This window comes from Nannospalax galili, unplaced genomic scaffold (genome assembly GCF_000622305.1).
Source record: "Nannospalax galili isolate Female #2095 unplaced genomic scaffold, S.galili_v1.0 scaffold657, whole genome shotgun sequence".
NCBI classification, from domain to species: domain Eukaryota; kingdom Metazoa; phylum Chordata; class Mammalia; order Rodentia; family Spalacidae; genus Nannospalax; species Nannospalax galili.
In genome coordinates, this window is record NW_008339927.1 from 680,827 (window position 1) to 697,211 (window position 16,385).

The 16,385-nt window shown below is 39.1% G+C and overlaps 1 protein-coding gene across 1 annotated transcript in view; it reads right to left on the reverse strand.

Moving 5' to 3' along the window:
- Ush2a (usherin) overlaps positions 1 to 16,385 on the reverse strand; it is an 828,188-nt gene that overhangs the window by 582,568 nt on the left and 229,235 nt on the right. The gene's annotated exons all lie outside the window — the stretch shown is intronic.

The following is a 16,385-nucleotide window of genomic DNA, read 5'->3' on the forward strand; positions in this document are numbered from 1 at the left end:
TCTAGTGGGAGGAGGGAGGCTATGGGAGGGTGCCATCTGGGAAGTGGGTGTATAGTTGAATAAGATGGTTTGGGATGCTCTGTGTGATATATACACACACCCACAATTATTTTAAAAAATGTATTATATTTGAGGAGGAAGCATCAAAATTTAAGTCATGCTAATTAGTAGAGGTGATAAACATTACCATTGAAATCTACCTGATGACTTTATAGGCACACACAGGTGCCAAGGATCAAAGTGCAACTGATTATGACTAGTATTAATCAAATACATACAGATTATAGATACATGTGTCAACATCTCAGTAGCAAAAACAATGAGTCTTTTCTGCAAGGAACAATATCTTCTAAAATGAAATGGTTTTTTAAAGGTTAAAAACTCATTCAATTTTATGTCTTACAGGGCTTATACTGAGTTCAATATTGTATAACTGTATTAACTCAACTGTGAACCTAGAAATTTGCACCCACTTGTTAAAGAGATGTACTCTTGCTCTGGAGTGTGTTACTGAATATATTAAAGCTGTAGTGAAATGCTCATTCTAATCACGTAGTTATTAAAAATTTTAAAAAATGATTAACAAAATAATTCATCAAAGCATAAAAATTTGCTCCTTAATAATTAGTAGATGTGAAAAACATTACCATTGAAATCTACCTGATGACTTTATATCCATGCTCAGATGCCAAGGAGCTCAAAAAGTAACCGACTATGACTAGTAATAATCAGACATATAGAGATTAGAAACACATGTGCAAACATCTTAATGTCAATAGCATTAAAAATGAATTTTTCTGTATGACACTGTATTTTAATAATGAAATGGAGATCTTTTTAAAGAATAAACCTCATTTAATTTTATGTCTTATAGGGTTTATACTGCGTACAATATTGTATAACTGTAGTATTCAACTGTAAACCTGAAAATTTATAGCTAATTTTGAAAGAGTTGCATCTTAGCTCAGGAAATTGTTATTGAATATGTCAATGTTATTGTAATGAAATGCTTCTTCTAAGTATGTGGTTGTTAAATGAATAATTAAAAAAATAAAATGAAATAAATTTAAAAAATTATCAGCTCTCTAAAAAAATTTAAATGGCTAATAAAGTCTTAGTTAGCATACACAAAACATAAACACGTTGAGGATTTTTTCTTGGAAATAATTTCTAAATGTTCTTCTTACTAACATATTCTTGCTAATTATGTATGTATGTATGTATGTATGTACGCATGTATGTTACAGTCACTGTGTGTCTTGAGCCTCAGCTTCTGCACCCATTGACTTGGTGCTATAGTTCTTGGATCTGAGCTATAACAGAAGTGATGGATGGGGGGAGAATCAGAGGGAGGGCTAGGCCGGCAGGAGCTGGGCATGAGTGACTAGCCACTAATGGGCCCCAACTAATGCATACTATGGGAGTAATGGCTCTAGACTGCTGGATCATTCAGTTTGTTTATTTATTCATTCATTTATTTTTATTTTTACCATACTGGGGATAGAACCTAGCGGATGTCATTACATATGCTAAGAAAGGACCCTACGTCTGAGCATATTTCCAGACCTAGTTTATTTTTTTATAAAGACCCAATGCCTTTTTAAGACTTTACATTTATTTATTTATTTTGTGGTATGTGCATGTGTGAGTGGATGTGTCCATATGTGAGAGAGCGAGCACAAGAGAGTGCATGTGTGTGTGTGTGTGTGTGTGTGTGTGTGTGTGTGTGTGTTGCACACCATAATGCACATGTTCAGGTCAAGACAATTGCAGGAATGGGTTCTCTCCTTCCACTATGTGGGTCCTACAAATGCAGCTCAGGTCTTCAGGCTTAGCAGTAAGCACCTTCAGCCAATGAGCCATCCCATCAGCTCCCTTAAAACACTGTTTTAAAAGGCTTTGTAGAGTATTTTTATTCACAGTCAAACCTAGAGGAATATAAAGACTTTGACCACACATCTCAGGCCCTGCTTTCTTTACAATGGATGAACCTCCATTAAGGCATTACTGTTACCCAAAGTCAGCTTTGTCTGTGGGTTCACAAAAAAGTGTGTGGCAGCACAATATCTGTCATTACCATACAAAGATGTTTTGTTTTTCTGAGATGGGGGTCTATGTAGGCGACGCCAACCTTGAAGCTGAGATTCTTTTACCACAGCCTGGCAAGTGCTGAGATTGTGGACTTGTACCACCGGGGCTGGCATCCCACAGGGTTTCCACTGTTTCTGAAATTGTGTCAGATTTTTATCCCCATCCTCAAGTCCTAGACTTACTTTTTGTAGGCTCCATAGTTTTTGCCTTCTCCACGGAGCTGGGATCATACAGTGTCTCTTCTTCCAAGTTGCTTTCTTTCCTGCTTACCCAGTTTAGCAATGTAACAGTTCATTCTCCATGTGCAGCAGGATGTGAGCTGACTTCATGACTTGGCAATCATGGAAATTTGACACAAACATGCATATGCAGATTACTGTGCAGATGTCACCTCTCAAGTCCTCGGGATATTCCAAGGCTCACAAGCACGGGAATATGGTAAGAAGATGATTCATTGTCTGAGAAACCTCCATGCTGCGGTGCAGAGTGGCTACCCCATTCTGAGCAGTGACTCCCATTCCGAGCAGTCGTGAATGAGAGTTCTTGTTGCTCCCTTTTGCCCATGTTCCAGATCTTGGTTATTCTAACACATGGTATTAATCTGCACTGTTTGCCTGGCATCGTTGTATACTTATTTACTATCTATACCTTCTTTATTAAGGTTTTCATATGTAACCTTCTAAGTTTTCCAGGTTTAGAATTGACTGAAATTTAAACAAACAAACAAGCAAAAAACACTCTGAAAGCCAAATGGAACATCAAAAGTAGAACAGTCTACCAGCTCTCCGGCAGGCACAGTGGGTTCTGGGTGCTGAATTAGCGGGCAGCATGGCAGCATTGCAGAGTCTGAGATGGCCCTGATGCCAACAGGGCCTTCACACTTGCCTCAGTTGGTGCTCAGTGACTACTGCCCAGAGACAGTGAGGCCTAGGATATTTAGGATATTTAGAGGCTAAGGTCAGTCAATTCTTCAGTTTCTAGAACCTTCTGGAAGTAACAAAGATTACGCACTTCCCGACCTGCTAGAGGAGGGTCAGATTAACAACTGCGTTATTGAAAATGATGGGTAATGCTTGCATTTGAGGTTTTTGCTTTCAACAGTTGCTTGTGGGCTATGATTCATTCCTACTTTAAGTGTGTTGGTTGAATTTGAGAGGACGAAGAAAGGAACGAATGTGCTAATCACCAAGGCCATTGGCAAAGAACCCAAACTACCATTGTTTAATTATTTATATTTGTGTTAACAAAGCCTTGTACAGAAAAAGTCACTTCCTGTTTCAATAAACATAAATCAAAACTGTGTGGTGAAATCCTTAAAATATTATAGGAAATTTATCTTAAAAGAATTCAGGGAAATTTTACTATTTGTTATCTTTTAGATGTTGGCCACTTCTCCATAGAGAATCAGCTAACTCTGATTCTGTTTTAGCTTTCAGAAAAGTAGATGAGGCGCTGAGCAAAAAGATCACCAACTGAAAGAGAAAATTAACCATTCTATTAGGTTTCTGCCACCGAAAACCACTTATTCTTATTTTCCCACATGCGTGAATCTGTAAATTATATGCATGTTGCCAAAATTCAGCTAAATGGGGGTTCTCAAAGAGTTCATCCTACAAGCTATGATTCTACTTCAAAGTAATCTGAAACAAAATAGAAAGATAAGCTACTCTGAAATGTCCCACACTAGCATGCCTTTGGGGTGGAGGTCACATGGCCACCTCATTTTCTCAGGCTTCTGTGCTTGGTGATGGGCTCGGGTGTCAGGACAGATGTCCATGAATTTGTCTTGAGCTCAGCAATGCAAGGGAAAGAACAATTACCAGGATTTTCCTTATAATTTAACTTTTAAAAAATATCTGTTTGCATGCATGTGCTTTGAGACAGGGTCTCTCACAGCCTGGAACGCATCAGTTAGGCAAGACCGGCTGGTCAGGGAGCCCCAGTGATCTCCTGTCTCTGCCTCTCCTGGGCTGGGATTGGAACACATACCACAGTACCCTGCATTTCATGTGGTTTCTGGGGACCAAAGTCCCTGGGTCCTTATGTTTGCAAAGTGGGTGCTCTACTGACGGAGCCGTCCTACTAGGCCTCACTCCTTTTACTTTTAGAAACAAACAATGAAGCCTGGCATTTTGGTACAGCTTTGGCACTCAGAATTCTCCAGCACTCTAGGGCACAGGGACCTGAAATTATTAGTTTGAAAATTACCATTGAGCCAAAGGATACACTAGAACCTACTCCAATGTGGACATTATCCTGGCTCCATTTCATTTAAACTCTGTATTTAGAAGCTCGAATAAGCTTCGTTTACTTCCTAGTATTAAAAGAACTTTATTTCTCTCTCTCAAAGCAAGCTCTTTCTCACAACCCCATCTGTTTGACATTGATACACTTCTACCAACTGAATGGGGGAATAATGAAATTTTACACCACTGTAGAACTCTGAACCCTTTTGACATTGATAGTGAAATTCTACAATCACCTCAGATGCATAAACTAAGAGTAAAAATAACTAAAAAGAATTGTATCAGCTCTGTAGCTAGTTTTCAAAGCCTTCTTATGGCAAGAGCTCTCATTTGCTTTTATTTTGGCAAGCAAGCCACAATGTATAAGGACACTCTCACATGAAGAGTCCACTAAAATTAATGTCAACTGTTCAACCTCTAATAAGTAGTAAGTGGTTTTTTCAATTCATAGAAAATTATCCCACCAAGCAATTACACTGCTCTCAAAAGTCAACTCCAGAGAATGAGCTGAACTAGGCTAGATTTCTTATCCTATCACTTAAAAAAGTAGCCTTCTAGCTGGTGTATTGTTGATTTTCACACAGAGGCGTCAACCATGCCTGTTTGAAGGGGTGAGCGTCTGACTGAGATGCCCTTTTCAGAGCTCCCCTAAGACAAGAAGGAGAAATTAAGCTGTCAATCGGTTAAACTAGATCGCACACACACAAACACACACACACATACACACACATACACACACAAACACACACATGTACACTCACACACACATATACACATACTTGCACATGCAGAAGAGACTGAAGTAGGAATTACTTGTTAGATTATCAGAGAAAATATGTTATAGATACATGAATATTTTATACTATTTTGTAATTATAACAGTAAATTAGGAGATAACACTAAATAATGGGAAGAGCTCTGGACTTTTAAAGATATTTCACTTTTAATTTTCTATGGTACAAATATTTTAGAAAAAATCACTCGAGTTTTTCTTCTGCCTCAGATTTCCCACCTATGAATGAGGACAAATGTTTGTTGAACTACATTAACAATAATTGTTCTTCCCAAGGAAATATATATTTTAGTATTTTTAAAAAATTGTGGTGTGTGTGCATGTGTGTGTGTGTATGTGTGTGTGTGTGTGTGTACATAAGCATGTGTGGGTATGCTTGCCCGGCCCAGGCATAGCGGCCAGAGGAGGCAATCTGGTGTTGCTCTAACATAATCCTTTTTATCTCCTTGAGACAGGATCTCACAATTTTTTAGCTGGATGGTTATCCAACAACCACCAGTCCTCCTGTCTCAACATCAGCTCCAGTGCTGGGGTTTACAGACACACCCACACAGCCCTGCTTTTTTTGGGGGGAAGGTTTCTGATGATCCAAAGATAAGATCCTCATGTTTGCGCTGTCATAGCCCTTAGCCACGGAGTCCACTCCCCGACTCCCTGTGTTTAAATATTCTATATAAGGCACTTTTAGGACTAGTCAATAGCACATCCTTCAAATTACATATTATAAAAGAACAAAATTTGCCTCACCTGCATTTAGGATCTGTTTTCAATCAGAAGTTCGTCTTAGACGTAAGGCATCAACTCGTCCTTAACCTGCCGTTTCAAAGAACAGCGTAGTGTTCCTTTCATGACGTCCATGTGCTCCCTTCACTCACACTGCAATCCAATTTCTCGTCATCACTGTGTTCATCAGAATGCTATTATAAAATGCTCGGCTATCTACAGTTTGTATGCAGCATTTATTACTTTACGATCTGACTAATACCAGATCATAATGAATAAATTTACACTTGCAAAATTTATGAAGAGGGGAGTCTTGACCAAGACAGACAGAACTGACTAGACCCTCTTACTGGTGCAAAGGTCTTTCGAATCAACTCTCTTCCTTTGTTTTCAAGAACTTGTCTATAAAGACAATATGATGACCATGACCAGACATCATCTACTTAACAGTGCGAGGCCTGGCATGTAGCCCAGGACTGAGTTTCCTGGTGCAGGGGTGTGTAGGTTGTAAACTAGCTTAGGACATCCTTATGCACTTTGTCGATAGAAAATGATTTTGACTTTTTCTTAAAGATTTAAAATGGTGTCAGGACATTCAAATTTCCAGTCACTTCGAGGTCCAAATGCCTGCGTGAGGGTGTTGGGACCAGGACTCAAGCTTGGTGTCCTAGTCTGCAGCGACCCTTCTTACCTCTCAGTGTCCAACAAAGGAAAGCATTCTCCTCACAAAACCCAAGGTCCATCCCTGTTACCTTACTGACCCCATTCAGATTCTGACTTGAGAAAACAAAATGTATTTTGCCACTCCCTGTTTGCTAGTCAGAGCCCTGAGAGGGTAGACACAGTGGAAACCAGTTGGAGAAAGGACAGTTTAGCTTCTAAATGGGCTCTGGCTAGCCTGTTATTTGATCTGTCTGTTCTTTAGCTAACTCTTCGTTAGAGTGAGAAGTGTGGTTGTGTCAAGGATCTCTCCAGCTTCAAAAGTTCAAGGTGGACCTCAGTGATTCTCCATTCGTAAACCAGGAAGGGTTGCCTGAAATACAGATCACCTTACACCTTGAGAAAGGCAACCAGAGCCCCTTGATATTTCCTCTCAGTACTCAGCCAGTGTTCCTTGACCCTAAGTATGGCATAAAAAGATGATCTCCTCCCTCCCTCCCTCCCTCCCTCCCTCCCTTCTCTCTCTCTCTCTCTCTGTTCCATGTCATAAGAAAAAGCTAACAAGCACTACTTGCAGACAGTGCAAATGAACTTAGTCACCAAACACTGCCTTTAGCAGTGACCTGTCTGTTGTTCATAGATCATTTGTGCATATCTAACACTTTCCAGGTCTGGAGAGAAGATGACCCATTATTTCTGAACTACACGTACAGTAAGTAGCAAGGATGACAGCAACCAGCATTCCCTGAAGCCCACCATTACTGAGAGACTGTTGCTCGAACTGTAATTATGGCATCCTTGCTACCCAAACTTGAAGCTTTTATGGGGCCTGTGCAATTAGTTACTTAAATGCATCGTAACACTTGCCTCCCTGACAGCATAGTATTGATTTTTTAATCATTTTCAAGTCTCCTCCCGTACAAATAAATGTACTACAGTTACAGTTAATGCACTGTGTACACGCATTAAATGTGGGTGTGACACAATTTATTATTTTGTGATATACAGAATTCAAGTCGGGTTCTCAGAAAGGATCCGCTGCTCTAGCACCAACGTGTGTTCTACTCCTGTCCTTGGTCCACCGAATTCTTTAACTCCAAATAGCTGGAGACCTTTTCTTAAAAAGACACCGAGGCCTTCAACAAAGGGGAGGGATGTCAAAAATAAATCTTTATATGTGCCAATGTGGGAGAAAATTTTAAACAGCCTAACAGAGAGTTTCTGTTTTCCTAAAGGGGTCACTGTGGGACCTATGGAGATTTTGTTCAGGCGTGATTTTGTTGTTGTTGTTTTGTTTTTCCTAATCAATTTCTTTTCTCTAAGTATTTTTAGGACTCTGGTAAAAATATCTTGGATAGACTAGGGCCCCTCTAATTCAGTCAGTTTTTACATACTTTAATAATCTGCTATGGGATACAGGGAAGAACATTGTGAAGTTAAGATACTGTTTTATAAAGGTAAATTCTCCATGGCCTGTCTGCATGCCAAAGATGCCTGATAATGTCCCGTATGGAAAAGTAGTGGCGCCCTAGGTCACCCAGTATTCTACAAGTCAGCCTTTCCCTGGAGTACATCCCCACACTTCAAATTGAAATTGGTGAGTAAAAAGCAGTTAATTTTGTTTTGTTAGAAATAATATCATTTTAGTTTTAGTATCAAAGGCAGATGCCAGTGTTGCCCTCCGAACAGATGGTAACTCTACCTAATAGCGCATCTCTGTATTCCTGAGGTCTGTTGTGTATACAAACAGTAATGAACACTAGGTAAGGATCAAAATAAATTTTAATTGTTGACATTAAACCCTGGCAGCACAGTTCTAAGGCTGCAATACTCCTTTTTCAAGGCTGTCAGATTTACTGAAGCTATACAAGCCTTTCTGAAAGATAACAGAACGGGTTACAATTAAAATGTTCACTTGCACACTACCAGTTAGTTCTTAACTGGGATGCTCATTTGTACATGCCTAGAAAATTCCACACGATTGACATGGAATCTTTCCTGCCACCTAGGAAGAGTTTTGGAATGTTCCTGAAGGATGTAACATTTCGTTGAGAAATAATCATGAAGTGGTCCTGCAATTTGTTCCATCAGGAACTCCAGTATTATCATAACCGCATTTTTACCCTCCCAAGTGAAGAGCTATCAAACTTGTTTTATGGTAACTGCCTAGTTGGGCATTCCTAAGCTCCCCCGACATGACATCACCCTTTCATTGGGTTTGCCTAGTCTAAGGGTCTCCTTGACAATCTCGGCCACTTCTTCCACGATTCCCACAGGCTTGCTGGTGATCAGATGTACCAACAAGCACCGATTTGGTTCTTATAATGCCTCTGGTGGCCTAGTGTTACACGTAGTATCCCTTATTTATCTTGGGAAGCTGCCATGTTTAAAAATAATCATTACAAAAAAAAATAATAACCCCCCTGTTTGGCATTCAGGTGACTGTTCAATAACAAACATGCTTTGCAATCATATTTCTTTAAAAAATGGATGTATTTTTTTTAATCATGAAAAATATATTGCTTCCACCATATGGGGCAACCAACGACTCACCAACCGATTTAAGATGCAGCATATTGAGCTGACCATATGTTCCAGTGCTGTTGAATGGCTGAGTGATTCATGCCCGTCACATTCTAGTATATCAATTAAAGCTCCTTGAAGTCTGCATGATTTGTGCCTCTGTTATTAAACCCTGCTAATTCATCCCACTTACACATCTGTTATAAATCTCTAGGAGTGCCGCATGATTCATGGCAATCTGTGAGCATGCTACGGCAAATTCCTCTCCTTGTAATTAACAGTAAATTGTTTTACTGCCATGCAATGAATTTTTCAGTTATATTGCAAATGAACTCTTAAATGTGCGGTTCTTTCCTAAGAACTGACTTATATCATTAGGCAATTAAAAAGTATTGCTTTGAACCAAAAGCTTTTAATCAAGAGAAATACAACTTAAACATTGCTTAAGAGCCATGGAAATTTGACATGGTGGTTACAAGTGTAAGAATAATTTCTGCTGAAAGAGAAAAGCAAACAAACAGAAAAGCCTTCCTGTGCGTTTCCCTCCTCGCCTAGCCTGACGAGGAGGCACAGGCCGCCTGACGCTGCCGAGGCGAGTTTCTGCACAGAAAATGTTTATCTTAGACGTTCCTTAAGTCATCTGTCACTACCAAATTTCTCAGTCTGCTTTATACTTCTCTCATTATAAAATGCTGTCTTTATTCTTGAAATAAATAATTGGATAATTAGCCCCGTCGAATCATCAGAGGATGCCAGTGCTGTTCAAGTGTTCTTGTCAAAGGTGAAGAGAATTCATTTCAGCTAGCCTCCGCAGCTCTTCCAGGAGCCTTTGATTCCCCCACCCCTCAATTTCTTGGCAGCAGCCTCGGATTCATGAGTCCATACATCAAGTCAGTAGTTTAACAACAAATGGAATTAAATTCAAAGAAGGGAAACTAATTGAAGGACAGCAACAAAAGTGTTTGGTAATGTGCTTTTTAATATGGCCTGCCACATTTGCATGATAATTTTTCCTTTTTAGCATGGAGCAGAAAGTGACTAGCTTAATGAGGGATTATTCAAGACAGGAAGGAACAAACGCATTCATAACTAGGAACAAAGATTGTATTATGAAACCGAAAGAGGCAACCTCTGAGAAGTAACTGGGTGATTGGTTTATGCATTATGAATAAAAAGGTAGAAAATATTTATATTAGTATTCACTAATGACTGTATATACAAGATTGTTGTAATTAAAATTATAAATTAACATATTAAGAGTGCTTGTTTAATCACTCTGGGTTCTAGTCACAATGAAAAGAAGCAGGTACCTGCATGCAAACAAGGTGTGTTTTCAACTCAGGAGGTAGAGACTCACATTTCACTTTGGGTTCAGAGAGAAAACTTAGTCCATCACTAATCACTGTCAAAGTATTTCTTCAGAAATGGGTCTCCAAAAGGAATTTCTCAAAAGGAAGGTTTTAAATAGAACTGGACAAAGGTGGTATTTCACACATTTCCTAAATTAAACAAATTTGTAGTAAGGATTTTAAACAGGGCCAGCCCATCTGGTAAAGATCCCACCTCCAATGACCAGGAGCAGCTCCACAGCCACCAGTGACACTGACACAAGAGTTTGTGACTGTTCCCAGGAGAACAACTCTGCAGGCTAATTCAGATCATCACAGGCTCTGAAACCAAAGGACAAGGGATCCGGTATTCCAGGCGAAATGGACCCAGTCTATCGTACACAGGTGAAAATAATCAAAATAAAAGAGCCAATTTTAGTTCTCAAGATTGTAATGAAAACTTTATTTTCTTTACAAGTTAAGAAGTTTCTTTTTTGTTTTGATTTTAGTGACCAAAATTTAGTGAGGAGACAAGATTGTTGTGATCCAATATTTCTAAAAGGTAAATACCAATTTGTATTTGTGACTCTATTATTTTTGAATAGTAGGTCTTCATCTCTGATGAAGCTCATAGCATCCCTTAGACACGAGTTAAATCTCCCACAAACCTACAGGATTCTGTTTTAGTGCAAACTACACAAGTGGCAGTGTTGTTGAGTGGAAAACACTAGAACAGGGAGTATCATTAACAGTGAGTCAACTTTCATGCCCTTCCCTCTGCAGACGTCAATGCAGAAAAACACTGGCCTTGGCACTGCCTGTTTCCAGGACTCCAGGTATATGAATCCACTCTAGATGCTTACTATTAGGGAGGTTCATCAAAACAAACATGCACCTACTCAAAATAGGGAGGCATGAAGGGCACCTAGCCTTTAGTTGATGCTTTTTTTATGTAAATAAAAACCAAGCTCTTTCTCACTGATTTGAGCATTTCTGCCAATGGTGCATTTTACGGTAAAATAAACTATAACCAAATCACTACCAAGTCCACTATTGTTATGTAAGTAATTTTATTTTCTGCATCACAGATGAAAAGTCACATCATTCTGACAGAACACATTAAGGGGTTAAGACGTAAGCTTGCTTTTTCTTTTCAAGAAAAGTGCTAAAATAATTTCTTCATCAGAAAAGAAAGGATTTCAAGTGGGAACAAAAGTTAATGTAATTGTTTAAATAGAAATTGGGTAAACGGAAATCGTTTGTCAAAACTGTCAGTGAGTCACCTTTGGGTCTTCTTACCCTCTTGGCCACTACTAGTCCTTCACATCCAGCTTCTGCTGGGTCACACCTCCTCTTACTTGCAGGAAGCATATGACACCAAAGGCCACACCTACCTTATAGAACTTTCCGATAGTAATCCCTTTCTGACCTTTACCCAGTTCCCTTATTCCTCCCTCTCTCTTTTCCCCAAAATGTTCACATTCACTGAATAATCACTCTTCAAATTCTACTTTTCAAATTCTCTCTGCCCTTTAAAATTTGCTACCATCATGGCTCCTCTTCCCATCTCTTTGCAGACGATCATAAAATCTGCACCATTTTAGCCTCCAGATTTGCATGCTCTGTTGCTGACTGCTTATAACTGCCATGGGTGTGTGTCTACCAAATGAGCAAACGTAAACACATGGGTGTACTTCTCCATATGTTCATCTTTCCCATCCTAACAGAAACACTGCGGTCTACAAAAGTATTAACCATCATCTTCAATATTTCCCTCCTCTGAACCTGTGGGCTTTTTCCTACCATACCATTTATCACATCTGGTCAATCCTCACCTCTCACTTGACAACCCCCCTTCTTTCCCTCTGAGAATGACTATAAGAATCTTTGTACGTTCATCTCTTGTAATCTCTGTGTGCTCTAGTGCCAGAGAAGGCTTCACAAACCACAGATTTCATCAGGCAACAGCTGGAACAGTAACCACTCTAATTGTTGGACCAGCACATGGTATGTGCTCAGGAAATAGATGCAGAAGTCTTTACCAATATTTCAGAATCCATCTACATCTCCCAACTCAAATTGATCCATCCCCCATTCTGGTCCCATAGCTTTCTTTTAAGCTAAGAGTCCTTAGCACATGTTGCCACATCATTCAATCTATTAAATGTCAAGCCTCAATCCAAGCACTGTGGGAATTACTATTTTTAATAGTAAACATTCAATAGATGCTTTCTCACTGAGGTTTTACAAGAAAGTGTACTTGTGTTGTTTTTGAGGCAGATTAGCTATTTTATAATACAAACAACAAATTTGAAATTTTTAGATAGGGCAAAATTTTTGAAATACACATCATAATTCTGAGCGACATATTTCTTATGTAAAAAAGACTGAATTTTAATATTTTCTGAAGTTTTTTCTTCACAGTAGGCCTAATTTTAGGGATCTCCATCAGCACATATATGATATAATAATGTCATGAATCTAAATTTGTAAACCACAGTTCTTGACTATGACAATACTAGAAATTCTGTCACAATTACACACTGACTAATAAAACATGTTTCGTGTGATGGCAATAATCATCATCATTATAATACAATTTTGAGTAGTTGCTGTAATGAGCATTGTTTGAAACATTATACATACATTAAGTATATTTTAATCCTTATAAATGACCTAAAATATATTAACCTTATTGATAAATTGGAAAACTAAGGACTAGAGAGTGTACAATTCATTCAAGGTCCCACGGTTAGTGTCACAGCCTGGACATGAAAGGTCGCTCCCAGGCACACACTGAATTCTCAGACCCCGCTGGTGGTGCTGTGGGGGAAGGTTCTGGAAGCTTAAAGAGATGGGCCCAAGTGGGAGGGAATAGATCACTAGGGGTGTGCTTTGAAGATTACACCTGTTCCCTTCCACACTCTGCTTACTGCTCACCATGATGTAAGCAGTCTCTTTATTTGTACACTCCACTGCTGTCATGTTCTGTCCAAATGATGTGCACCAAGTATGGATTCCACCCTCTGAAGCTGTGAGATGAAATACACCTTTCTTCCTTTAGATTACTGTATTGGTTGTTTTGATCACAGTTATGCGCAATAACCAACTTAGCTGTCAATCAGCAGAGCCTAAACTCAAACTCTTGCATTGTGGCTCATGTGTTATTTCCTCTTTTAAATACACTTATAAATTGGAAATAAAAATAATCAGAAGAAGAAAATGATTACTCATCATCCCACAAATGCATATGAATAAATTCTTATTTTAAAAATTAACTATGTCAGGTGTGATGGGAACATCTACAATCCCAGCACTTGGGAAGCTAAGGCAGGAATATTACAAGTTTGAGATCAGTCCAAACTAAATAATGAGACCCCCAACTAAAAATAAAACATTAACATAAAAAGCTAAATAATATTTTCATTTGAAAGTCATAAGGTGTTTAGACATGAGCTAGTTCCAGGTTCTATTTTTCTTGAGGATAAAAGGTAGAGAAATGGAATCGCAAAGCAGTTTTAATCTGTATTTTCTTGATGGCTAAGGATGGAAACAGAAAGGGATGGTAGTAAATTCTGCAATTTCTACAGAGGCAGGAAGATTGCCACAAGAAAGAATGAAAGAAAGAAAGAAAGAAAGAAAGAAAGAAAGAAAGAAAGAAAGAAAGAAAGAGAGATGGAGGGAGGGAGGGAGGGAGAGAGAGAGAAAGAAAGAAAGAAAGAAAGAAAGAAAGAAAGAAAGAAAGAAAGAAAGAAAGAAAGAAAGGGAGGGACAGAGGGAGGAAGGAAGAAAGGAAGGAAGGGGAAAGAAGAAAGAAATAAAGAAAGAAAGAAAGAAAGAAAGAAAGAAAGAAAGAGGAGGATCAAGAGGAGGAGGAAGAGGCTTTAAATATTTACTGACCATTCAGAAGACTTTGATTCCTTTTATTCTTTTTATTTCCAGTGACGAAGAGGGACTTGGGCTCCTCACTGGTAGCTAACATGGGGGCTGCACAGAGCACTCAGGTGTGGCCTCTTCTCTCCAGCCCTCTGGACACTCCAGCCCTCTGGCACACTGCTCCAACCCATGAAGGCAATGCCATTTAGAGTCTTATCACTGAGAGCCGAAGCAGGAGCTCATTCCCCATGTCCACACCTCCTGCTGTGAACACCCTTCCCATCTCCAGTGTCTTTCATTTGTTATGTCTGTGGAAAGACAGACTGAAATATTTGGGGGCGTGCTGGTACATCACTAGACCCTTTCATACAGGAAGCCCAGGTGGTACAGCATAGCGTGAAAGCCTGGAGGAAAGAGGACTCTGGAAATGTTGTTGTCAGACTTTACTGGCAGATATATCATAGGAAGACAATTCCGACTGACAACAGCCTTCAAGAGAAGAGGCTGAATAGAACCCAGGGGGAGATATTTTCCATTCATTTGAGAAATCACTTTTCCAGGGCCAGGGAGATGGTTCAGAGGGTAAGAACGCCTGCTCCCAAACTTGAGAACCTGAGTTCAATCCCTAGGATCTACACAGTGGGAGCTGAGAACTGATACCAGCGAACTGCCCACTGTTTGCTTTCCCACACTGCGCACCCACATAATAAATACACACACACACACACACACACACACACACACACAATTCAATTAAAATTAAAAAAAGAAAAACTTTTTGTTGTTATTGCTGATTTTTTATTTTGTTTTTTGAAACAAAATCTTCCTGAAGCCCGGTGGCCCCAATGGCCTGAAACTTTTTACATAGACCAGGCTGGCCACAATGTCACCAGGATCACCTGCCCATGCTTCCCAGGTGCTGGACTGAAAGGTGCACACCACCACTTCTGGCAAGAAATCGCTTTATCAAAGAGATAACTAAGGATGATGTGGATTTGCCTGTGAAGTTGGAGTTCCCCTGTCACAAAAGGTGTCAGATGCAGATTGGACAGATGTTAGGGGAGTGTTGCCAGGAACATGGTAGGACTGACTAAGCACATTGAAAGACTTTCTAATGGTTTCTCTTCCGAGGCTAGGATTCCAGTTCTGACCACTCCACCGCTGCACTATCTATCTTAAATTGTACCTGAGGTCAATCTTTAGCTTCTCTCAGTCCCTGTTTATTTTACCAAATCTTTAAGACAGAATCCCCCTTTCAAATTTTGTCCGAAATCATGTCATTTTTTCTAAAGCAAATAGAATCCACCTCTATTATTCACAAACGACAACAATCTACTGATTGATAAATAAAGATATATAGGTTTATAGGAAAGCTAGGCACTCTACAAGGGTTGCAGATATGAGGAACTCCTTGAATGTATTCATATATCTGAAATTCATAGAGGTTAAACACATAAATACACAAAGAATTCAGCTATAGAGATAGTAAACTACAAGGTCATGGGATTTAAAAGAAATTCATATTAATGAAAAACTAAAACAAGCGAAAGTACTTGGGTGAGATAATTTGAGTCAAATAAGTTTTTCCTGAACTGGGGTGGGGACCATAGAACTAAACCTACTGATACCAGGGTGATGACATTTATAAAGGAGATTAAAGAATGTTTTTATTTAAATGTATGTGTGTACAATATTTGTAATTCATCAAGAGGTACCCTAAGCTTCCCTACATCTAGATACTTCCCTGAAGAGAAGGTAAGCCTAGCAGGAAAGCTGACAGAAACATTTGTAGTTGAATATATACTAAAAGCTAAATCAGTGGATAGTTATATATGTAATCAAGTTATATAAATCTAGTTGGTTCTAAGTAAAATATGCAAAAATGATACAAACCATTTCTTAAAATTTACTTAATGACAACTTTCCTATTAAATTGTATAAACTTGGGAAATTCTTACTAATCATAAATAACATAACAAGCAATTGCCCAACCAATAAGGGAAAAATACAATAGCTGGGTAACCTAGAAATTCCTAGCTGTCCCATGGGACAGGAGTGGGCAAGTTTAAGCCTGAAGCAAGAAATGTCCTGTAAGCTACATGAGCTGCCTTCAGAATGCATCTTACACCTGCCAGGACATATCTA